The 26,840-nt window shown below is 41.8% G+C and overlaps 1 protein-coding gene across 3 annotated transcripts in view; it reads left to right on the forward strand.

Annotated features, from left to right (window-relative positions):
- Window positions 1-26,840, forward strand: part of cabin1 (calcineurin binding protein 1) — a 519,061-nt gene that overhangs the window by 191,168 nt on the left and 301,053 nt on the right. The window lies entirely within an intron of this gene.

A 26,840-nucleotide genomic window follows, 5' to 3' on the forward strand; every position in this document is an offset into this window, starting at 1 on the left:
AAGAGTAATTGCTGTCATCCTTTTCAAAGCAAATAAGTTGTGACAGAGATAAGGGGTTAAATTCAGATATCAGTCCTTTTGGGATGATTTGAATAAATGGAACATGGTTCTACAGGGGAGTGGAACACAGCCTTGTCAGTGGTTGCTGAGTTTTGCTCTCTCGGTGTAATATTTCAACAGTGATAGTCTCTCCCCTAACCCAGATTTGTGATGTTGATTTTAAAATTGAGACAGCCCAGCAGAGTTAGTCAGCAGAGGGAGCAGTGAGTGTTGAACATAGTGTTATGAGCAATGGAGTGCACATAATGCAACCAGAAAAAAATGCAGCACACATGGAAGAGGCCATTTAGACTGTTGGTTTTCAATTGGAGTGATCAGCACTAATCAGATTCTCCTGACTTTTCCCTTGATCTCTCTGTTACTGCTTGTTATAAAACATTCTGAGGTTATTTTGATGAAAGTGTGAAATAACCTGCTGAACAGGTGATCGGACAGGCCTGATTGAAAGTTTGGTTTTAGCGCATAGTTTTTGATTCGTTTTCCATTGCCTGGAGATGTGACAACAGACACCAGCAATGGCGCACTGAAATGTTGATCAGACATCCATGAGATGTTGTGGGCCATCAGCAACATGAGAATTGTATTTAACTACAATCTGTGTACATCATAGTCTGATTATTCCAAAGAGACTAACCCTGATCAAGTGAGGAATGTAAGAGATCATCATCAGTTATGACACAAGACCACGCACCTGTTAAACAGTGCAAACAGCAAACCGTAGGCAGAGCTAAGTGACCCCGCAATCAATGGACAAGCTGAAAATTCTATGTCCGTTTGGGGTACAATGGTGGGAATTGGAATAGCTAATATGTGGAGGCTGTTCAAAAATATACCCATCCTCAGTGGAGGAAGCCCAGCACGTCAGTGTGAAAGATCGAGGCTGAAGAATTTGCAATCTCCTTCAGTCAGAAATGCTGAGTGGATGACCCACCTTGGCTCTGTCATAGGCCTCAATCTTGAGGCAATTCAATTCTCTCCAAGCTTTGTGAAAAGATTGTCTTTGCTACGTCGACCATGGGCCTGAACAGTAATCTGGCTATAGTACATAAAACTTGCATTCAGTAACTAGTCACTTCCTTAGCCAAGTATTCCACTACAGCTACAAGTCTGTAGCTACAAGTCTACAAGTCTTCCAGCTAATGTGGAAAGTTGTCCTTGTGTGGTATGTCCATGAAATGCAGGATAAATCTAATTCAGTCAAATGCTATTTCATTATTCGGCTCTCTAAAGTACAAAAGTGATGGAAGGTATCATTGTTCATGCTGTCTAGTAGCACTTATTCATCAGCACTTGGCTTCTTGCTACTGCTCTGTTTGCTTCTCCCCTGAATCACTCTGTGCCAGACTTTGCTGCAGAAGCAGTGATAATGTCACCACTGATGGTGACTGTCTTTCAGTTTCCATTGTAGCACTTGTTTTTCAGAAATTGTAAATGAAGCCTAGGTGAAGGAGACACTTAGTTTTTACAGATATTTGTGTATTTGCGCTGGTTCTAAGTCTCTAGATCCCCTGACAATGAGCACTTTGCCATATTGTTAAGGTGATCATTTTTAACTGAGTTACCTTTCTGTTCAGTAGCTGAGGAGCATTTGGATGCTTCCACAAAAGTTTTCCTCACTTGCACCATTCTGTTGAGATTCGGTGTATGTCTTATTTTATCAGAATTGTACTGTGATTCCTGTGTCATAAGTGTTTACTGTATCAACATAAAGTTAAATTCTAGCCTCATCAATTTATATCCTTTAACTCCTGTAGACTTGTATCCACTCTTCGACCTTTTGTGTTAACTGTGTTGCTTTTCCTTCAGACCTATGCTTTTTCTTTATCCTAGTCAGTTTATACTTGGCTTGGTTGGCAGTATTCTCACCTCTGAATTAACAGGCTGTATGTTCCAGCCCCACGCCAGGACTTGAGCATGTAACCTATGCTAACAGTTGCAGTTGTGAGAGAGTGCTATTATATTGTCGCGGGTCTTGCAAGCAACACAACCAAAAGCAGCACACACATCATTCACCTCATTTGCTGTTTCTGCAGTCTGGTGTACAAATTGTTTGTCTATACAGCAGTTACCTGAAGTCAACAATAATTAATTGGTTGAAAAATGCTTTGGGATATTTCAGTCAGAGGTGGTTGATGCCATTTTAACAAAAGGTTATCTAATGATTTTAAAAAGTTAAAGACGTTGTTTTAGTTGCAATTGCATGACAAATATTGGAAAACAAAAATTCAGCTGCCTTTTATTAATACCCTTCATATTTATCCCCTCCTTTTTCCCCCTTTCAGCAAAGGATCCTTAAGATCAGTGTTTCTTTCTGTGAATGTCACCATTTGTAATTGCAATCCGAAGTATCACCTTGAAATGCTTCTGTATTCAGTGGAATATCATCTGAAGATTGTGGTCAACTCTTCGCAGTATTTTCCTTCACTTTTGCAGTTTTTCCTACATTGTATCATTGCATAAACTCCCTTAAGGTTTTGCTTGGTATATTTCCTCTTATACAGAGCATTCCTCTAATTCACTTGCCAGTGTAAATCCTCTTCCAATCTCACTGGTCACTTTTTCACTTGGTCTGCACTGGTGTATATTCTTGTTCCTTATCAAAATAATTTCTGGCTGAATTTCCTTGCAGTTCCTATATAATCCTCTTTCTATATAGAGCATCGAACATTACAATGCAGTAAAAGCCCTTCGGCCCTCGATGTTGCGCCGATGTTGCGCCGACCTGTGGAACCAATCTGAAGCCCATCTAACCTACACAATTCCATTCTCGTCCATATGCTAAGGCAATGACCATTTAAATACCCTTAAAGTTAGCGAGTCTACTACTGTTGCAGACAGTGCGTTCCACACCCCTTACTCATCTAAGTAAAGAAACTACCTCTAACATCTATCACTCCTCAGTTTAAAGTTATGTCCCCTCATGCTAGCCATCGCCATCCGAGCAAAAAGACTCTCACTGTCCAACCTATCTAACCTTCTGATTATCTTTTGTTTCAATGAAGTCACCTCTCAACCTTCTCTCTAACGATGATGGCCTCAAGTCCCTCGGTCTTTTCTAGTAAGACCTTCCCTCCATACCAGGCAACATCCTATAAATCTCCTCTGAACCCTTTCAAAGCTTCCACATTCTTCTTATAATGCGGTGGCCAGAACTGTACTTAAAACTCCAAATATGGCCTTATCAGAGTTTTGTACAGCTGCAGCATGACCTCATGGTTCCGAAATTCAATCCCGCTACCAATAAAAGCTCACACACTGTATCCCTTCTTAACACCCCGAGCAATCGGAGTGGCAACTTTCAGGAATCTGTGTCTGGACACAGATCTCTCTGCTTATCTACGCTACCAAGAATCTTGCATTATCCCACTACTCTGCATTCCTGTTACTCCTTCCAAAGTGAACCACAATCTCACTTTTCTACATTAAACTCCATTTGCCACCACTGAGCCCAGCTCTGGAGCTTATATATGTCTCTCTGTAACCTACAATATCTTTTTTCACTATCCACAACTCCACCGACCTTAGTGTCATCCGCAAATTTGCTAACACATCCTTCTACACCCTTATCCAGGTCATTTATGAAAATGACAAACAGTAGTGGTCCAAAACAGGTCCTTGCGATACACCACTAGTAACTGAGCTCCAGGATGAACATTTCCCTCCCAACCCCCACCCTCTGCCTTCTTTCAGCTAGCCAATTTCTGATCCAAACTGCTAAATCACTCTCAATCCAATGCCTCCATATTTTGTGCAATAGCCTACTGCAGTAACCTTATCAAATGCCTTACTGAAATTCATATACACCACATCAACTGCTTTACCCTCATCCACGTGTTTGGTCACCATCTCAAAGAACTCAATAAGGGTTGTGAGGCTTGACCTATCCTTCACAAAACTGTGTTGACTATCCCTAATCAACTTATTCCTTTCTAGATGATTATAAATCCTATCTCTTATAACCTTTCCTAACACTTTGTTAGCACTGTTGCCTTGCAGCGCCAGAGACCCGGGTTCAATTCCGTCAGTGTGGAGTTTGCACATTCTCCCCGTGTCTGCATAGGTTTCTTCCGGGTCTCCGATTTCCTCCCACAGGCCAAAGATGTGCAGGTTAGGTGAATTGGCCATGCTAAATTGCCCGTAGTGTTAGGTGTAGGGGTAAATGTAGGGGAATGGGTCTGGGTGGATTGCTCTTCGGAGGGTCGGTGTGGACTTGTTGGGCCGATGGACCTGTTTCCATACTGTAAGCAATCACCTAATCTAATCTAAACCGAAGTAAGGCTCACAGGTTTATAATTTCCCGGGTTGTCTCTACTCCCTTACTTGAATAAGGGAACAACATTTGCTATCCTTCAGTCTTCTGGCACTATTCCTGTAGACAATGACGACATAAAGATTAAAGCCAAAGGCTCTGCAGTCTCCTCCCTGGCTTCGCAGCGAATCCCAGGATAAATCCCATCTGGCCCAAGGGACTTACCTGTTTTACACTTTTCAGAATTGCTAAAACCTCCTCCTTATGCACCTCAATTCCATCTCTGTCAATATTCACACTAGAAAAAGACAAAAAGTTTTTATTTAGCACTTCCCCTTCCTCCTCTGACTCCATGCACAGCTTCCCATTATTATGCTTGATTGGCCCTAAACGACAGTCATCATTCTTTTATTCCACATATACCTACAGAAAGCCTTAGGGGTTTCCTTGATCCTATCTGCCAACAACTTCTCATGTCCCCTCCTGGTTCTTCTTAACTCTTGTCTTTACGTCTTTCCTGGCTAACTTTTAACTTTCAAGTGCCCTAACTGAGCCATCACACCTCATCCTAATATAAGCCGTCGCCTTCTTGACAAGTGATTCAACTTGCTTAGTAAACCATGGCTCCCATGCTTGACAACTTCCTCCTTGTCTGACCGGTACATACTTACCAAGACCCGCTGGAGCTGGACCTTGAACAAGCTCCTCCATATCAGTTGTAAAACACTTTTTTTTAAAACAGTAGCTTCCAGTTAGTCAAAATCAGCTGTTTTCTACAAAAAGATCTAATTGTTCTGGATTCTTCATAGAGCTTTAAATTTGTACGAGCACATAAAATAGGAGTAAGATTGAGCCATTTTTTTTTAAACTTGCTCTGCCATTCAGCTAGATTGTGGCTGAGTTTCTACCTCACCACCATTTTCCTGCAATATCCCCACATTACCTGATATAGCTACTTTTGAGAAGTTGGTTGATCTTTTGTCTTATAACATACTTAATGGACCGAGACTCTGCAACCTCCTGAGGTAGAGACTTTCTGAAATTCACCAGCTTCTGAGTGAAGAAATAGTTCCTCATCTTAATTGACCTGCTTCTTATTTGGAGAATGTGTCCCCTGTTTCTAGCCCCATCGGCTACAGGAAATATCCTTCCTTCACATACCCTGCCGAATGCTGTAAGAATTCAGTATGCTTACTCAGATTGTGTCTTTCCCTCCTAAACTCATAAAAGAACACAGTGTCCTTGATTTCTCCTTGGAGCACAGTCCACCATCCCAACAGGTAGTCTTCTAACCCTATTTGCTAGAAATTTTAAATTTGTATGCTCTGTTCCTTCCTGTCTTACTCTTATGACTTACTGTAATGTGACTTTTCTCTTATATCGTGTCTTCCCTCACTTGATCCCTCACTTTCATAGAGCCCTTACAGTGTGCAAGCAGGCCATTTGGCCCATCGAGTCTGCATTGACCCTCTGAACAGCATCCTACCCAAAGCTGCCACCTCCATCCTATCCCTCTAACCCTGCATTATCAATGGCTAAACCACCTAACCTGCACATCTCTGGACACTGAGCAATTTAGCATGGCCAATACACCTAACCTGCACATCTTTAGACTGTGGGAGGAAACCAGAGCACCCAGAGGAAGCTCATGTAGACATGGAGAGAAAGTGCCGACTCCACAAAGACAGTTGGCCAAGGATAGCATCGAACTTGGGTCCCCGGTGCTGTGAGGCTGCACTGGTAACTACTGAGCCACTGTGCCATCCCCGTATCTCCCATCTCCCTCATCACTGTTTAGGTAGAAGCCCTCGTCCTTCTACTACAGTTGTAAGGCTTGTGGAAACATTGAACGTAGCATGATTTAGTGAAAACAATCCCAAGTATACAGTTATCAGGTTCCTCCATCCTCCATACAGGTGCCAGTGTCCCATGAATCCAGATGTTGTCTGTCACCATGTCTCCTCTCTCTCTTTCTCTCTCTCTCTCTCTCTCTCTCTCTCTCTCTATCTCCCTTTCTCCCTCTCTCTCTTTCTCTCTCAAGCTTCTTCAAAGTTCCTACTCTGCTTTGCTTCTCAATTTTTGATGATATAGAACAGAAAGAGGCCATCCTTGGCAAGGTTTCTGTACTGACCAATTATATTTGATTTGTCCCATTCCCTGACTATATCTCTGTAAATCACTTTCCTTAATGTGATGATCTATCTCTTTTTGTGTTCTAAGGCTATCATTTGATTGGCTTCTACCAGACTTGCTTATAGTGATTTTAGCTCTCTGTAGGACAATCCAATCAATCCCATTCCCCATTATTCCTGACCTTACCTCTGTAGCCCTGCAAGTTTATTTTCCATAAGTAACTATCCATTATCCTTTTGAAATCATTAATTGTCTCTGCTTTCACCAGCATTATAGGTATTGACTTCCAGTTCATTATCACTTGCTACTTAAAAATTATCTTCCTTACACCCCCTTGCATCTGTATCATCAACTTCTATTTGTTTATCTTATCTACACTTGCCATAATCTTTAGTGAGCTCTATCAAATCCCCCCTCAGTCTTCTTTGCTCTTAAGGAGGCAACCTCAGTTTCTCTATCTCAATCTTTGTAGCCAAAATCTATAATCCCTGGAACCATTCTTCTGGTAAATCTCCCCTACACCCTCTGAAACATGCTCACAACCTTTCTCAAATATGATGACCTGAACTGAACATAAAACTTGACTGTGGTCTAAGCAGAATATTATAAGGATTCAGTCTAACTTCCTTACTCTTGTACTAAAACTTTTATTTTTGAGGTCAAAGATCCCGAATATTTTGATATAGTAACTTTCCAGCTACTGAGAACTTTAAAATTCTTTTATAGTGTTATGAACGTGTGTCATATTTAATGTTGCTTAGATTATTTATATTTTGAAGGATTGTGGAAGATTTTCAAGTTTTGTGAAAGTGGACTGTTAGATAGGTTGTTGAAAGGTCATTATGGACACTGGAGTTTTTTTTCCCCAACAAGATTTCTTGTAATTCGTTTGACTGGTGACAACTGCTTACTTTTGCTGTCCATCAAGGTGGGGCTGTTTCTGGCTTGGACAGGTTCTTATTTTATCTTGTTCAGTTCAAGGAAAGCCTGTTAAGAACAAGCTGCCCAGCTAATCTCATCCATTTTGAAAATAAAAATCTTTTGAGTTCAGGGTGAATACCTTGGTTCTTTTGAAAGAGAATTTGAAGGAACATCTGAAGAGAGTGTGCATGTGTTTTGGGGATATTTAAAGGTGTGAGGATCGATACTTATTTGTATTACTGACTCTATGTCTAGATTAGATTAGATTACTTACAGTGTGGAAACAGGCCCTTTGGCTCAACAAGTCCACACCGACCCGCCAAAGCGCAACCCACCCATACCCCTACATTTACCCCTTACCTAACACCACGGGCAATTTAGCATGGCCAATTCACCTGACCTGCACATCTTTGGACTGTGGGAGGAAACCGGAGCACCCGGAGGAAACGCACGCAGACACGGGGAGAATGTGCAAACTCCACACAGTCAGTCGCCTGAGGCAGGAATTGAACCTGGGTCTCTGGCGCTGTGAGGCAGCAGTGCTAACCACCGTGCCACCGTGCCACCCACATGTTAACCAAGTGGTACTGAATAAGTTTTGTTTTGATCATAAACTAATAAAAGTATTTATTTAGAAACCTGGTTGATAGATCTTGTTTAAAACTTGATGTAGATTAGGTATTTAATTGATCATCTTGGTAAAGTATTTTTATTTGATGTGGTGACCTGTGGAGTAATGGGCCTACGGTGACAGTGAATTCCTTCAGACTCGGACACAGCAACAGCCAAGTAAGTACTGTTTGCAGCATGTAGCCACTGTTTTAATTGAGAAATGTGTACGGTAAACTCCCACAAACAATGTTAATGGCTAGATCATCAGTGTTAATGATGTTAATTGAATTATTAATGAGTGACCAGGGCATTGGGAATAATTCCTCTCCTCCTCTTTGATATATTGACAGGCGGTCTTTTATGTCCAGTTTAGGAGATAAGGCCTTGCTCATCTGAAAAATGGTATTCCCTTGGTACTGCATCAGAATAGCAACCTACATTTCTCTGCTTGAGTCTCTGGAGTAAATTTAACTGAAAACTTTCTGATTTGGGCAGAGAGCTGCCACTGAATCTCAGCACATATATCGCAATAACTTGCCCTGTCTTAAGAAAGAAAATCTTCTGTTGCCTGTACATTTTTAGTCAACCTCTGTTTCTGCTACTGAAAACAATTTATCTTTATCACAAGGGGGTATGGGAGAGAGTGGGAGGCTGCTCGGATAAAATAAACCCTCTTTATTCTTTCATGCTGGTTACTTTACATCCACGCTGCACTATCTTTTGACGTTCAGCAATTCTGTTGCATGAGAATGGCATCTTTTTATTTTAGTTCTGAATGGAAAGTTTTTTTTTGTAAAGGGTTTAACATAAATATCCTGCTTTTGTACATTATTATTCTTAGTAAGCCAACGATATGTTTGCTTCTTTTTAAACAGAATTCTCTTGCCATCTTGTCACTTTCAAAAATTCATGCGCATATACCCTGTTACAATTCGACCATTCTGTTATTGTTGGCTCTTTTAAACTTTCCAATGATGATGTTTCACTTCACAGTTCTGTACATTAAGTTTCATCTGCCATGTTTTTGCCCATTTTCCCCATCTGCCTGTGTTGGCCAAATATCAATAATGTTGAAAATGCTAGAATCTTTTTAGGGATGTGGTAACACAGTGCTTGGACGTTCATAATATGATTCGGCAAAATAAGCATGGATTTATGAAAGGGAAATTGTGTTTGACAGTGAAGGAAACACACAGGAGGAGCAAAGGAATGTTAAGAGCAGGAATTTCTCAACAAAATTATGCAATATACATGGAAAGAGAAGCAAATCTAACACTTATGATCTATGACCTTTCATCAGTTTTGCTATCACTGATGCTGCCAGGTCTGCTTAGTATTACTGGCATCTTCAGTTTTTATTTCAGATCTCCACCTTCACAGTAACTGTGACAGAGATCATGCCAAGCCAGAAGCAGTCTTCAAATAGCTGTGATCAGGAGGTGCTGGTATTGGACTGGGCTGGACAAAGTTTAAAAAAAGCTCAACACCAACATAGTCCAACAGCTTTATTTGGAAGCACTAGCTTTCGGATCGCTGCTCCTTCGTCATTTTGAAACCCCAGTACAGGGTACCCCCAGCTTCTGTCGCGTCACTACAGATTTCTTACAGAAACTGAACACCTATGGACCAGTCGAACCAGGAACATTCCTCATCGCAATGGATGTTTTGGGACTCTACACCAGCATCCCCCACAATGACAGCATCGCTGCAACAGCCTTAGTACTCAACACTGCCAACTGCTAATTTCCAAGCATCGTCCTACAACTCATCCACTTCATCCTTGACCACAATGTCTTTACCTTCGACAACCAGTTCTTCATCCAGACACATGGAACAGCCATGGGGACCAAACTTGCACCCTGATATCCCACCATCTTCATGCACAGGTTCGAAGAAGACTTCTTTTCTGCACAGGACCTCCAACCAACACTATACACCAGGTATATTGACAGCATTTTCTTCCTCTCGACTCATGGCGCGGAGCCACTGTGTAAGCTGCACAAACAAGTTTCATTCCACCATCAGACATACTATGGACTACTCTTTAGTATCTGTCTCACTTTTAGACACACATGTCTTAATCAAGGATGGGCACCTTAGTACCTCACTGCACCGCAAACCCATGGATAACTCATGATGCTAAGCTTCTCTAGCTTCTACCCTAAACATATTAAAACAGTTCTCTCCTATGGACAAGCCCTGTGCATACACAGGATCTGCTCTGATGAGGAGGAACGCAAAGGTGTTGAAGGAAGCCCTCACAAGAACAAAGTTAAAAATCACACAACACCAGGTTTAATTGGAAGCGCACTAGCTTTCGGAGCGACGCTCCTTCATCAGGTGATAGTGGAGGGCTCAATCGTAACACAGAATTTATAGCAAAAATTTGCAGTGTGATGTAACTGAAATTATACATTGAAAAATTGATTGTCTGTTAAGCCTTTCATCTGTTAGAATACAGTGATAGTTTCACTTCTTTCATGTGTAAATCACAAAACCTTTTTATAAAGTTGCATTCCCGAGTTAGCTGTTAACAATGATGATAGCTAGACAATATGTTGAAGGTGTTAGCCTCCTGTGTTCTCTGTCTATGACCTGATGTTTAGATTGATTCTAATCTCAAAAGTGATATAACAGAATTTTACATAAATTCATGCAGTTTTTGAGCTCAGAGTTCTACATGAATGTATGCCGGTTTTGAGCAAAGTGCAATGTAACTCTGCAAATACAAGTTCACCCCTCAAAATATGTGAGCATGTGGGTCTTTGTCTGTCTGGGGTGGTGTGTGCGCGTGTGTGTGTGTGTTTGTAGTGAGCGCAGAGTGTCTTAAGTCTGTGAGGGGGTGCATGTATGAGTGTGGGAGGGTGTGTGTTTATAAGGGTGTGTGTACCTGTGTGCGTGTGTAATGCAATGGTGATCACTGTAATGTGACATGAACCCAAGGTCCCGGTTGAGGCCCTCCCTATGGGTACCGAACTTAGCTATCAGCCTCTGCTCGGCCACTTTCCTCTGCTGCCTGTCCCGAAGTCCACCTTGGAGGATGGTCACCCGAAGGTCCGAGGTTGAAAGCCCTGGACACTGAAATGTTCCCCAACTGGGAGGGAACCCTCCTGTCTGTTGATTGTTGTGTGGTGCCCATTCATCCGTTGTCGTAGCCTTTGCTTGGTTTCCCCAGTGTACTATGCCTCTGGGGATCCTTGCCTGCAACATATAAGATAGACAATGTTGGCTGAGTCACATGAGTACCTGCCATGTACATGGTGGGAGGTGTTCCCATGCGTAATAGTGGTATCACAAGAACAGGGTATGATGCTCAATGCATTGATCGCCAGTTCCGACGTGCCACAGCGAGAAATTGTAATGACCTGCTCAGGAGACAGACACGGGTTACAACTGATAGGGCACTCTTCATTGCTCAGTACTTACAGGAGCAGAGAAATTATGCCATGTTCTTTGCAGCCTGCAACACATTATTGATGAGGATGAGCATCGCACGAACACCTTCCCTACACCTCCACTTCTCGCTTTTAAACAACCACCAAACCTTAAACAGACCATTGTTCGCAGCAATCTGCCCAATCTTCAGGACAACATCAACCACAATACTGTACAACCCTGTCATGGCAACAGCTGCAAGATGTGTCAGAGTGTGGACATGATACTGCCATTACATGTGGGGGCACCACCCACCATGTACGTGGCAGGTACTCATGTGATTTGGCCAACATGGTCTATCTCATACGTTGCAGGCAAGGGTGCTCAGAGGAATGGTACATTTGGCAAGACCAAGCAGACGCTACAACAAAGGATGAATGGACACTGTGCAACAATCATCATACAGGGATTTTCCTTCCCATTCAGGGAACACTTCAGCGGTCAGGGACATTTGGCCTCGGATCTTTGGGTGACCATCCTCGATATGCAACAATCCAGAGTGGCTGAGCAGAGGCTGATAGCCAAGTTTGATACCCCTATGAGGATGGCCTCAACGGGACCTTGGTTTCATCTCACACTACAAGTGACCCCATTACACTATGCACTCTTTCACACTCTCACACAAGCACATATACACACCCACCGTTACGTACTCTCACACTCATACAGACCCTCTCTCAGACACACGCTCTGTCTCAGACACGCACACACGCACACATTCTCACACATCCTCTCACAGGCTTATGCTCCATCACACTCATGCATACACTCTACAAAGCACGAGCACACTTGCACTCTCTCCCCCACACTCAGAGTCTCTCTGTGCCTCACACGCATGCACACGTACACACACAAATCTATGGGGTGCATTTTCATTTGGAGAATTGTATTTGCAGGTACATTCTATTTTGCTCAAACAGCACACAATCTGCAGGCAGTCAATCGTGTGACATTTTATAAATTCCAACTTTGGAAATAGAACCACTCTGACTCAAGTTTGGAATACAGACAGACTCTAACCTCACATCTTTAATGCATTGTTAAGCTGAGCTGTGAGCGTTTTTTTTTATAAAACCATAAGTAATTTCTGGAATGTGTCTTGAAAGAAATTCTGGGATATACAGGTTAATGAATTGAAACCTGCAACCCATTCTAAAAAGATGAAAAACTTAATAATTTAGGTTTGTTCAATATATGGTATCAGTTGTATGACACTATGACCTTGCACTATAAATTCTGCCCCACTAGCTACTTGACGAAGGAGCAGTGCTCTAAAAGCTAGTACTTCCAAATAAACCTGGTGTTTTGTGATTTTTAACTTCAAATAGCAGGCCTAAGGAGATGAATGTGTTGGTTTCACCAATAAACCAACTGCTGAGGGCAGAAGGAGAAAGTCCAAACCACTCAACAAACTAATGTATGAGGTTGACATGCTTGAGCCCAAATCTACAGGCGGATAAGGAATAGAAATCTATGGACGCAGCTTGAAGATGTGAAAGCTGCCACTGAGCAAGAGCTATCAGTATCCAATGATTCTAGATATTGCAAAGAGGAAATTGCCTTTTTCAGCAGGGAAGGCGCCCTCTATGAAGGAAATCCAAGGGATTAGAGGTCTTCCAGCTTAACTGGAACAGCAGATCTCTGACTGTTAGGCAGGTAATCAAAATTAATGCTTTTTCCCTGCAGCACAGTACCAGTCTTCCAAGAGAACTTAGAATGTATTCCAATGGTGTAATGAAAACTCCAGATCGAAATTACATCTAATCAGGTTAGATTTGAGTGAAATTGTGGTTTTAGTTAATGTAAACAAATGTATAATATTAATATTGGAATGGAGGTGATGTATATGGGTCTGAAAGGGCTAATATGGAGAATGCTATAAGCACTATACTATGATGACATATGTGCAGAACAACTGAAGATCTTAAAGGAGTGATACACGACATCTGATACTCCTCAAGGTTTCTAACAGTGTCCATCATAGTGTAATGTATACTTAGTTGTTAACATGTAATAAACTATATTTTGTTAGCTACAAGAGCTATTCTAGTTTGATCACACTTTTCCTTTACCACACTAGATTAAGCAGGCCCTGTGGTTTCCTATACTGAAAAAGAATGGTGGCAGCAACCTTTATGAGCAGGAGCTGAAAGTATAGAACTGACACAACCATCCCCAATCAATACCACTTGATTCTCAGGCTGGCCAAAGTATAAACTGATTATCAGTACTCTCTGCTTTATAGCTCTTAGCCAGTTTTCTGTCTATTCTGCCACTGACCCTTCAATTCCACAGGCTTTAAGTTTACTTTTTTTGTTTTGTTGCATTTTGTCAAGCATGTTTTCAAAGTCCATATACAATACATTAAATGCAACATATTCATCAATCTTTTGCCAAAACTTTTAGTCATTAGTCTAGTCAAACTCTTGCTCACTTTTAAAATACCAAATACTTTCCTCAGTTGCCAATCAATTTTGCCCTGGCTTCTTCTATCTCAAAACCTCCTCACTTTCAACATTGAACCAATGCCTGTAATTGCCTGTTTTATTCCTTGTTTTTAATTTATCCTGGGGGGAATGCTTAGAAGCTTTCAATCCACCAGCACCACCTGTCCACCATGAGGTGGTGTGGAAGAACCATCAAAACTTCTGCAGTTTCCCACTTGCCTTCTCTTAGCAAACAAGGATACATTCCATTTGGTCTAGTTGATTTTCCTGCTTTGAAGATGCAAACCATTTCTATCTATTTTGATTCTGCCTCATAATGATGCTACGTGGGCAGCCTCTTCATCGTCAATGACCATAGATGTTAAATGCTAATTTAGTCTTTTGCTGTTTGACATCACTGGAATCTCTCTTTTTATGGGCACCAATCAGCCCCACCTTTTCTTCAACTATTCTTATGGGATTTGAGACAGGAAAAGATCTTTGGATTCCCTTTTATGAAACTGGCTAATCTAGTCTGTTCTTGCTTTTTGCCTCTCTTATTTCTCTGTCTTGATCTCCTCTATACTTTGTGTATTCACCTTGGCAAGTTACTATATTACAAATCTTACATTTGCTATGTTTACTGTAGTGATTGTAACGAGGTCAGCCAACTAGACCACATAGAATACAGGTTCCCTGATTAGGGCTGTTAATCTGGTCCAATCAGGTGTCCATGGCTATCCAAAGTGAAGGACACTGCTTGTCACTGGCCACCTATCTTCCTGGTGGTGGAAATTGAATAAAGATTCGTGCACTTTGTCTCTCTCACTGTGTCTCACACCTGCACACACACACCATGGGTGCTGGGGAAAAAATAAGCACTACTACGGTAGTGTGGGGGTTAATTTTTAAAGAATAAGAAAAAAAAAGAAAAAAAACGGGCGTGAGCATTGCAAAAAAAAAACAGGAAAGAACACAAAGAATAAAAGAGGAGTGTCAGAGATTCTAACGTTTTGAGAGTTGACTCTGAAGAGGCAGTACTGGAGTCAAGGAACATTCATGTGTAAATAAAGGACAAGTTATTGACAGGATACAGGTCTCTGAGGAGGTATTTTCACCTATTTTTCCTGTATTATCAGTCATCCAGGGAGCTTTAGTTTTGCTCCTCTTCTTCTCTTGAAATGTATCTACTTGAACTTGAACCATCCTTTCTAAGGCTTCCCGTGTTTCAGTGACACTTCTTCTAATAAGTTTTGATTCCAATCCACCAAAGCAAAATCTCCGTTTCAGCTTATTGTAGCTATTCTTCAGTAATGTACATTTGCACTTGATTGTACCTTGTTCTTTTCCATAACTATTCTAAACCTGATTTATTGTGACTGCTGTTGTCCAAATGCTGCCCCAGTGAATCAGGCTGCAGTTGCCATGCTATGTTGCCCAGAATCCGATCTGCTGGCATCGTCAAGCTGCAAATGCATTAATCAAGAAATTCTTTAGTGCACATTTTTGGGAATCTCCCTCCCTCTTTCATATTGAAAATTAGGTTAATCGATGTTTCCCATTATTATTGCTGTAATGTTCCGACATCTTTCTGCAATTGCTTACAATTGCTCTTCCATCCCTTCCCACTTTTTGGTGGTCTACAGTGTGCATCCAGGAGGATAATAATTCCACTATTGATTCTAAAATGTACCCAAATCAACTTTGCCTTTGTTTCCTCAACTACGGTATCCTTTCATAATGCTTATTACAATTTCTTTGATCAATGCTGCCAGAAGGCATTCTTTCCCCCTACCATATCTTTAATATACATCTTATACAGAGGAATATCATGTTCATAATCCTCTTCTGCTTTGAGCCAAGGTTCTGCCATTGCTAGTACTGCATAGTACTTTTGGTAACTTGTGCTTGAAGTTTACTAACTTTATTTATCATACTAAGTGCATTGACATACACGTTGGCCCGGCTTTAACTGCTTCCCCTTTTCCCATATCTGATCCCTCCTATTTCTGAACTCAACTCTACTGAAATGCTCATACCTACTGTATCCTCTGAAACCTTTTATTCTTACTCTGAGTCATACAGTCACAGATGTACAGCAAGAAAACAGACCCTTTGGTCCAAATTGTCCATGCTGACCAGATATCTTAATCTATGCCATTTGCCAACACTTGGCCCATATCCCTCTAAACGCTCTATTTATATACCCATCTGGATTTTTAAAAAATGTTGTAATTGTACCAGCCTCCACCATTCCTCTGGCAAGTCATTCCATACATGCACCACCCTCTGTGTGAGAAAGTTGTCCCTTGGGTCCCTTTTAAATTTATCCCCCTTCACCCAAAACCTATGCCCTCCTGTCTGGACTCCCCTAACCTAGGAAGAAGACCTTGTCTATTTACCCTATCTATGTCCCTTTTAATTTTATAAATCTCTATAAGGTCACCCGTCAGCCTCCGACGCTCCAGGGAAAATAGCCCCAACCTATTCAACCTCTCCCTATAGTTCAAACCTTCTAACCCTGGTAACATCCTTGTAAATCTTTTCTGAACTCTTTCAAGTTTTGCAATGTCCTCCCGTTAGGAAGAGGACCAAAATTGCACTCTGTATTCCAAAAGTGACCAAACCAATGCCCTGTACAACTGCAACATGACCTTCCAACTCCTTTACTTGATGCTCTGACCAATAAAAGAAAGCATACCAAACACCTTCTTCACTATCCTATCTACCAGTGACTCCATTTTCAAGGAATTATGAACCTGCACTCCAAAGTCTCTTTGTTCAGCAACACTCCCATGGACCTTACCATTAAGTGTATAAATCCTGACCTGATTTGCCTTTTCAAAATGCAGCACCTCACATTTGTTTAAATTAAATTACATCTGCCATTCCTTAGCCCATTGGTCCATCTGATCAAGATCCTGTTGTACTCTGAGATAACCACCTTCGCTGTCCATTACACCACCAATTTTGGTGTCATCTGCAAACTTACTAACTATATCTCCTATGTTCACATCCAAATCACTTTTATAAATGATGAAAAACAGTGGCCCCAGCACCAATCCTTGTGGCACACCTCTGGTCACAGGCCTCCATTCTGAAAAACAACCCTCCACCACCACCCTCTGTCTTCTACCTTCGAGCCAGTTCTGTATCCCAGCAGCTAGTTCTCTCTGTATTCCATGAGATCTAACCTTGCTGAACTCTCAGCCTTGTGTCCATTACCCCAGCTCGATTGGTTTAAGCCTTCCTCTGTAGCAAATGCTAAAGTTCCTCACACATTTCTGGAAAGGTGGCAGCAAAATGACTCAGTGCACAGATCTGAAATATGTAGTAATGCAGCAAACCAAATTTGTTGCAAAGTTGCTGGAAAAATCTTTTAGGCATTGGTAGTACGTAATCAGGGATCAAATTACTTTTTCATCTCTGCTCAATTTTAAACTCTGCCTTCATTGTATATCTTTGTTATTGCTGATATCATGACCTGGACTTATCACTTACAAAGCCATTTTTACCATTCTAAAGTCTTGATCAGAGATCCTTTCAACCAGAATAGAATTTCAGAAACTCCCTACATTTTTGATTTGTGACCATTTAAAATTATCAATAACCAGTTAACCTAATTTTATAAACATAGTCCGAAACTGAATTGCATCATTGTCATCTGGAGCAAAGATTACCACCATCTGTTGTAGCTATCTGTTGAAGCCCATTCCTCAGAGATTGTTTGCTTTGTCTGTTTTACAAAAAGCATTCCTGCTGCATTGACACTGATCTACAAATTCCTTTCCAAAAGATCCATTTAACGGGATCTGATTTGAATGATATTTTTACGTAATGGCAATAAAAAATCAAGAGGTAAAGTGCAGGCTTTACTACACTTCATGTAGATGTTCATCTAATTTTACATAAAACAGCTATAAATGTCTTAAAAGAGTAAGGATTACATTTGCTAGTCTATTGAATGTTCTCTTTTTAAACACTAATGCAACTTAAAGATGAGTTGTTGCAAAAGTGTAAAGGCAACTTTATTATGTATCTCAGCGCCTGAGACCCGGGTTCAATTCCCGCCTCAGGCGACTGACTGTGTGGAGTTGCACGTTCTCCCTGTGTCTGCGTGGGTTTCTTCCGGGTGCTCCGGTTTCCTCCCGCAGTCCAAAGATGTGCAGGTCAGGTGAATTGGCTATGCGAAATTGCCCGTAGTGTTAGGTAAGGGGTAAATGTAGGGGTATGGGTGGGTTGCACTTCGACGGGTCGGTGTGGACTTGTTGGGCCGAAGGGCCTGTTTCCACACTGTAAGTAATCTAATCTAATCTATTTCTCAAGTTGCTGAGGCCCCATACAAAATTCAACTCCCCTTGACTCTAGGTACTTGTGCATTGCCCCTTCCTCACCATGCCTTCATCAGCCATGCCTTCAGTTAATTCGACCCCACACTTTGGGATTTCCCTCAGACAGTTGTACTTCTCCATCTCCATGGATACATAATGTTAAAATCCCCCTTGTTACAGATACGAGAATTTAAATTCAGTCAATTAACAAATGTAGCATTAAAGGTAGTGATGATTATGAAACCATGTAGGGTTTGGGTGAAAAAAGCTTTGATTGATAAGAAAGTGGAGGGTTAGTACAATTAGCCAGAGGGTGGAGTTAGGGCAAAAATCAGATCAGCCACTATCTTACTGAATGGTGAAGCTCATTCAAGTGGCCTTATGATTAGATTAGATTATATTAGATTCCCTACAGTATGGAAACAGGCCCTTTGGCCCAACAAGTCCACACATCTTATTTCTTGTGTTTTCTTTAAGACCTTCCTTTTGATCACATTTCGTATTAAATGCACAAGAAATGAAAACAGGAGTGTGCTGTTTAGTTCATTGAACCTGGTCCACTAAGATGATGGCTGAACTTCCACATCAACTTCATTTTACTGCCCAATCCAGATATCCCTTGATTCTCTTGATGCCCAAAGGTTTATCTCCATCTTGAATATATTTTGTGAGGGAGTATCTGCAACTGCTTAGGTAGAGAGTGCCAAGGATTCCGAAGGGAGCCCTGACAGATATTTTTGCATCATCGTTAGCCACAGGTGATATCCTGGTAGACTGGAGGGTAGTCAATGTTGTGCAATTATTCAAAAAGGGCTGCAAAGAAAAACCTAGGAACTATAGACCAGTGAGCCTAACATCTGTGGTAGGTAGGTTATATGCATTTGGAAAGACAGGAATTGATTAGGAATAGTCAGCCTGGCTTTGTGCGTGGGAGATCGTGCCTCAAAAATTTGCTAGAATTCTTTATTGTAGTGACTAGGAAGGTTGACAAGGTAGATGTAGCCTTACATGGATTTCAGTAAGAACTTTGACAAGGTTCTACATAGTAGGCTGCTCTGGAAGGTTAGATCACATGGAATCCAGGGGGAGCTGGCAAATTGGATACACAGTTGCCTTGATGGTAGGAAGCAGAGGGTAATAGTGGAAGGATGCTTGTTGGACTGGAGGTCTGTGACTAGTGGAGTGCCTCAAGAGTCTGTTCTGGACCCATTATTTGTTATCTGTATCAATGATTTGGATCGCAGTTTGCAGATGACACTAAAATAGGAGGTACTGTGGACAGTGAAGAAAGTTATCAGAAATTGCAGCAGGACCTTGGTCTGCGGGGGAAATGGGTCAAGAAATGGAAAGTGGAGTTTTAATGTGGATAAGTGTGAGGTCTTGCATTTTGGAAAGTCAAATCAAGCTAGGAGTTTCATGATGAATGTTAGGACCTTAAGGAATATGGTGGAACAGAGGGACCTTGGAGTTCAGGTGCATGGTTCTCTGAAAGTGGAGTCACAGCTAGACAGGGCAGTGAAGAAAGCTTTTGGTACATTGGCCTTCATCAGTCAGGGCACTAGGTATAGCAGTTGGGAAGTTATGTTGCAGTTGTACAGGGTATTGTGAGGCCGCACTTGGAGTATTGTGGTCGATTTCGGTAGCCTTTTTGTAGGAAGGATATAATTAACCTGGAAAGAGTGCAGAAGAAGTTTACAATAATGTTGCCAGGACTCAATGGTCTGAGTTATAGAGAGAAGTTGGACAAGCTCAGACTTGTTTCTTTAGAGGGTAGGAGACTAAGGGGGGGGAGTCTTATTGAAGTGTATAAGATCATGAGAGGCACGGATAGGGTGACTGTGCTCAGTCCTTTTTCTAGAGTTGGGGAATCAAGGACCAGAGGGCATCAGTTTAAGGTTAGAGGGGAAAGAATAAAAGGGAACCTGAGGGGAAACACAGAGGGTGGTATGCATATGGAATGAGCTGCCAACGGAAGTGGTTGTGGTGGCTACATTAACAACATTTAAAAGGCATTTGGACAAATATATGGATAGGACAAGTTTAGAAGGATATGGGCCAAGTGCAGGGAAATGGAATTAGTGTGGTTGGACATTTTGGTTCGCATGGACTAGTTTGGGCCAGAGGGCCTGCCTCTGTGCTGTATGACTCAATGATTCACCACCCTCTCAGTGAAATATAATCTCAGTGGTCAATTCCGTATTCTGAGAATAATGTACTCGGTTTGAGACTGTCTTTTTGGTATCAACTCTGTCAAGGCCTGTCAGAAGTTTTTATATCAGTCAGATTTTTCCTCCTCGAACTATGTCCATTTTTCCTCGCACTACAATGAAGCATCTTACAGCCTCTTTTTCTTTAAGTGCTTTTAAAATGCAAATCTTTTACTTGTTTGTCACAGTAAGTTGGGGTAACATATTAATCAGTGCAGTATGACCAGGATCAGTGCTATTTACATTCGCTGCCAATAAAACAAGTAGTTAGGAAAGTAAGGGATATGCTAGCCTTTAGTACAAAGGAATGTACCCAAATAGACAGTGCCTTTGTCTCCTCAACTACAATATCCTTTCATGATGCTATTACAATTTCTTTGATCAATACATCCAAAAGGTATCCTTTCCTCCTTCCTTATATTAATGAACATCTCGTACAGCGCAATGTGATGTTAATAGTCCTCTCCTCCTTTGAGTCAAGGCTTGGATATTGCCACTAATTCATATGGTGACTAGTGCCTGAAGTTCATTAAACTTATTTACCAGTCTAAGTGCATGACAACACACGTTCCCCCCAATCCAGCTTGAACTGCCTCCCATTTTCCCCCATTTGATCCAGCTTTACTCAAATGCCTATGTCTGAACTTAGCTTTACTCAAATGGTTATGTCTACTGTTTATTCTTCCTGTCAGATATTTCAGCCTGGTGCCCATTCCCCAACTCAATTGGTTTTAACTCTTCCTCCACAGCAATTGTTGAAGTTCCTTCACTGGGTCACTCAGCTCTGTAGAACAGGTCTTTCTTATCCAGAATTAGTCTCATTGCTGCAGGAGTCTGAAGCCCTGTCCCCTATGCAAACATACAAATGCATGAATTAGCTGCAGGAGTAGGCATCTGACCCATTCAGCTTGCTATATAAATTTTACAGTGAAGAGGTCGTATTCCAACTCTATAGAGCTTCAGTCAGACTGCATCTACCATATTGTGCAGAGTTTTTGTCTCCTTACCCATGACAAGATCTATCAGTCTTGGAAGGAGTGTAATAAAGATTGGTCAGGCTGATTCCTGGAAATAAGGTGTCATCTAATGTGGAGGAGATCAAGCAGATTGAGTTTTGTTCCCTGGAATTTGGAAGAATTCAAGATGATTTAATTGGAACATTTAATTTCTTAGAGCTGAAAGGAATGGAGACTGGGCCAATGTTTCCCCTGGTTGGGAAGTCTAGAGCACAGGATCACAGTCTCCCAGGTGAAGGTTGAACCATTTAAGACTGATCTGAGGAGAAATTTCTTCAGTTGGAGGATTGCGAATTCTCGGAATTCTTATTTCCGGAGAGCTGGAGATACTGAGTATGTTCAAGACAGTGGTCATTAGATTTTTGTATTATTAAAACGATTAAGGTTATTTGGATAGTGAAGAAATGTGGCATTGAGGTAGAAGAACTGCCATTATTTTGATTGGCAGATTAGACTCTAAAATCCAAGTGATCTCTTCCTATTTATTTCTTATGTTCTTTGATCAAAAATGTTTAAAAACTCAGTGATTTGTAGAGTACTGCATTTGTGGTAAATGTCTTTGAAAATAATACAGATTATGTAATATTCTGCATACCTGCTTTTTGATATTTGTGGTGTTTTTCAATCGAAGACAAACTTTTGATCCAGCAACAAACGCTGATCTGTTCTTCTGCCATTCTCTGTGGTTTCTCAGTCGAAGCAGGCAGTTAGATTTTAATTGGGAAGGAAAGCTGTTTTTCGGTGCTCTTGGGATATAAATGTGTAACTTTGTTTTATAAATCTTAGCTAAATTCTGGTTTTGCAAGTACAAAGGCCTTGTTTTGAACGATAATGAGGTAGGGTTTAAATAATTGGAAAACATTCATTTATTTTCTGTGTAAAATACTTAACAGACTCTGGACTCCTGACATTGTGTTTGTTCTGTCCCTGAAGCCAAGTAACAGGTAGATAAGAGATATTGAATATAATGATAATAAGAATCATTAGCTAGGATTACTGTTGTGGGCATAAAGATAAGAGACTGACAATTGGATTGTTCATGCAAACCATTATAGTTTAGTGCAGAATCTCCTTATACCATGCTGCAGGCGTTTAAACACAGCACCTGCCTCCAGGAAGGTACCTTACCTTTGTTGCTGTATCTGGTTCAACCACAAATCGCTTGTCTTGTTCAAGGAATCAATGTTTAAAACAAAACTTGTACCACAACTGAGTTAGTCTGCTATAAGTTTACTGTTGGGATTTTACATTGAGTCTTCTCTAGGAGAATGGACACTGCAGAACAAAAGTTGAAATTGTAAGTATAGATAAAAAAGGACATGAAGGAAAATGAGAAAACATTGGCTTAGTGGTTAGCATTGCTGACTCTCAGCACCATGGACCCAGGTTTGATTCCAGACTCTGGCGACTATGTGGAGTTTGCACATTCTCCCTGTGTCTGCATGGATTTCCTCTGGATGCTCTGGTTTCTTCCCACAGTCCAGAGATGTGCAAGTTATGTGAATTGCCATGCTAAATTGCCCATAGTGTTCAGGGATGTGTAGGTTAGGTGCATTAGTCAGAGATAATGTAAAATAGTAGGGGAATGGGTCTGGGTGGATACTCTTCGGAGGGTCGATGTGGACGTGTCAAGCCTAATGGCCTGTTTTCACACTGTAGGGATTCTGTGATTAAAAAATATTAGTTGAGAATTGTTTATATTTTTACAAAAATATGTATTGATGTATTAATATGTGCTAGGGCTTTAGGGTATAGGTTTGCTCGCTGAGCTGTAGGTTTGATATCCAGACGTTTCATTACCTGGCTAGGTAACATCATCAGTGGCGACCTCCAAATGAAGCGAAGCTGTTGTCTCCTGCTTTCTATTTATATGTTTGTCCTGGATGGGGTTCCTGGGGTTTGTGGTGATGTTATTTCCTGTTCGTTTTCTGAGGGGCCAATAGATAGTATCTAGATCTATGTGTTTGTTTATGGCGTTATGGTTGGAGTGCCAGGCTTCTAGGAATTCTCTGGCATGTCTTTGCTTAGCCTGTCCCAAAAAGACACGACCCACTCTCCCTCACAGCCCTACACACAGATAAAAAAACCCACCAATTCGACTGGGACAACACACCTATCCTGGGAGAGGCTAAGCGCAGACATGCCAGAGAATTCCTAGAGGCCTGGCACTCCAAACACAACACATAGATCTAGATATCATCTATCAACCCCTCAGAAAACGATACAGAAAATGACATCACCACAAACCCCAGGGACCCCATCCAGAACAAACCTATAAATAGAAAGTAGGAGACAACAGCTTCACTTCATTTGGAGGTCGTCACTGATGATGTTACCTAGCCAGGTAATGAATCATTTGGATAACAAACCTACAGCTCATTGAACAAAGCTACACCATAAACCTCAACCTGAGCTACAAACCTTCACAAACCTTGCATGTGCTAGGGCTTGCTCAGCATATTTGCTCAGGCATGTTTTTCCATACAGTCTTGCTTAACTGGTGGGTAAGATGGAATGTTGAACCTGTCTGTTATCTTGTGTAGACACAAAAGACCTTTTAATTGCTTCAAAAGAAGTGTGAGGTGTTCTTCCTGGTAACCTGGCCAATATTTATTTGTGAAATAACATCAGTGTTTAAAAGACATTATGTTCTCATTTTCCTATTTTTGTACGTGGGAGTTGGCTATGTGCAAATTGCCTGTTGCGTTTTCCACCTGATAACTACATTTCAAGCATGTGGCATTTGGCTTCATATCCATTTGGGGTGTTGTGAGGTTATGAAAGATCTTCTGTAAATGCAGATTTTGTTTTCAGTAAATATTCTGGTTGTGAAGTTAACAATGTGTTGTTAGGACTCCAAGATGGTGTTTTTGCTGCTTGGCTCCAGAGTCAGGGATGTTACTGAGCGGCTGCAGGGTCCAGATTCATGATGGAAATGGTTAAAGCTGCCAAGCTGCATGACAGTTTTGCCCCTACAGACAGAATGCAGAGTAGATACGCCTGGTCGTGGTCAGACGGCTCTATCTACTCAAGGATAGATTTCCTGTTTGTGTCCCCTACGTTCTCGGTGAAATTCACTGACGTCAAGCCGGTGTTCTTCTCTGACCACTGCCTCCTGCTGGTCGACTTGCAGCGTGGGTTGGTACCTGGGACTTCGATGTTGTGGCCATTACAGAGACGTGGGTAGAACAGGGGCAGGAATGGCTGTTGCAGGTTCCAGGGTTTAAATGTTTTAGCAGGGTCAGAGATGGGGGTAAAAGAGGGGGTGGTGTGGCATTGCTTGTCAAGGATAGCATTACAGCGGTGGAAAGGACGATGGAGGAAGACTTGCCATGTGAGGTAGTTTGGGCTGAGGTTAGAAATAGGAAAGGTGAGGTCACCCTGTTAGGAGTTTTCTACAGGCCTCCTAATAGTCCGAGAGAAGTAGAGGAAAGTATTGCGAGGATGATTCAGGAGAAGAGTGAAAGTAGCAGGGTGGTTGTTATGGGGGACTTTAACTTCCCAGATATTGACTGGGAAAGCTATAGCTCGAGTTCGTTAGATGGGTCGGTGTTTGTCCAATGTGTGCAGGAGGGTTTCCTGACACAATATGTAGACAGGCCAACAAGAGGTGAGGCTATACTGGATTTGGTTCTAGGTAATGAATCAGACCAGGTGTTAGACTTGGCGGTAGGTGAGCACTTCGGGGACAGTGATCACAACTCGGTGACTTTTACTCTAGTGATGGAGAGGGATAAGTGTGCACTGCAGGGCAAGAGCTATAGCTGGGGGCAGGGAAATTATGATACGGTGAGGCATGACTTAGGATGCGTGGATTGGAAAAATAGGCTTCAAGGGAAGAACACAAATGATATGTGGAGATTGTTCAAGGAACAGCTATTGGGTGTCCTTGATAAGTATGTACCAGTCAGGCAGGGAGTAAAGGGTCTTGTGAGGGAGCCGTGGTTTAATAAGGAATTGGAATCCCTTGTGAAAGGGAAGAGGGCGGCCTATGTAAAGATGAGGCGTGAAGGTTCAGTTGGGGCGATTGAGAGTTATAAGGTAGCCAGGAAGGATCTAAAGAGAGAGCTAAGAGCAGCGAGAAGGAGATATGAAAAGTCCTTAGTTGGTAGGATTAGGGAAAACCCAAAGGCTTTCTATAGGTATGTCAGGAATAAAAGGATGATTAGGGTAGGTATCGGTCCAGTCAAGGATAGTAGTGGGAAGTTGTGCGTGGAGGCGGAGGAGATTGGAGAGACACTAAATCAATACTTTTCGTCAGTATTCACTCAGGAACAGGACACTGTTGCTGATGTGAATAATGAGTCAGAAGTGAATAGAATGGATGGCCTTGAGATATGTAGGGAAGAGGTCTGGGGAATACTGGAAAGGATGAAAATAGATAAGTCCCCTGGTCCTGATGGCATTTATCCTAGGATCCTCTGGGAAGCTAGGGAGGAGATAGCAGAGCCATTGGCCTTGATTTTTATGTCGTCATTGTCTATGGGAAGACTGGAGGATAGCGAATGTGGTCCCCTTGTTCAAGAAGGGGAGTAGGGATAGCCCTAGTAACTATAGGCCAGTGAGTCTCACTTCTGTTGTGGGCAAAGTCTTAGAGAGAATTGTAAGGGATAGGATTTATGAGCATCTGGATAGGAATAATGTGATCAAGGATAGTCAGCATGGTTTTATGAAGGGCAGGTCGTGCCTCACAAACCTTATTGAGTTCTTTGAGAAGGTGACTAAGGAGGTGGACGAGGGTAAAGCAGTAGATGTGGTGTATATGGATTTTAGCAAGGCGTTCGATAAGGTACCCATGGTAGGCTAATGCAAAAACTACGGAGGTATGGAATTGAGGGTGCATTAGAGGTTTGAATTAGGAATTGGCTGGCTGGAAGGAGACAGAGGGTAGTAGTTGATGGTATAGGTTCATCTTGGAGTGCAGTTACTAGCGGTGTTCCACAAGGATCTGTTTTGGGACCATTGCTGTTTGTCATTTTTATAAATGACCTAGAGGAGGGGCTTGAAGGCTGGGTGAGCAAGTTTTCGGATGACACAAAAGTCGGTGGAGTTGTGGACAGTGAAGAAGGATGTGGCAGGTTACAGCGGGATATAGATAAGTTGCAGAGCTGGGCAGAAAGGTGGCAAATGGAGTTCAATGTAGCTAAGTGTGAAGTCATTCACTCTGGTAGGAGTAACAAGAAAATGGATTACTGGGCTAATGGTAGGCTACTTGGTAGTGTGGATGAGCAGAGGGATCTTGGTGTCCATGTACACAGATCTCTGAAAGTTGCCACCCAGATAAATAGTGCTGTGAAGAAGGCATATGGCGTACTGGGCTTTATTGGTAGAGGAATTGAGTTCTGGAGTCCTGAGGTCATGTTGCAGTTGTATAAGACTCTGGTGTGGCCTCATCTGGAGTATTGTGTGCAGTTTTGGTCGCCATGCTATAGGAAGGATAGAACATAGAA

Source organism: Hemiscyllium ocellatum, chromosome 24 (assembly GCF_020745735.1).
Source record: "Hemiscyllium ocellatum isolate sHemOce1 chromosome 24, sHemOce1.pat.X.cur, whole genome shotgun sequence".
NCBI lineage: Eukaryota > Metazoa > Chordata > Chondrichthyes > Orectolobiformes > Hemiscylliidae > Hemiscyllium > Hemiscyllium ocellatum.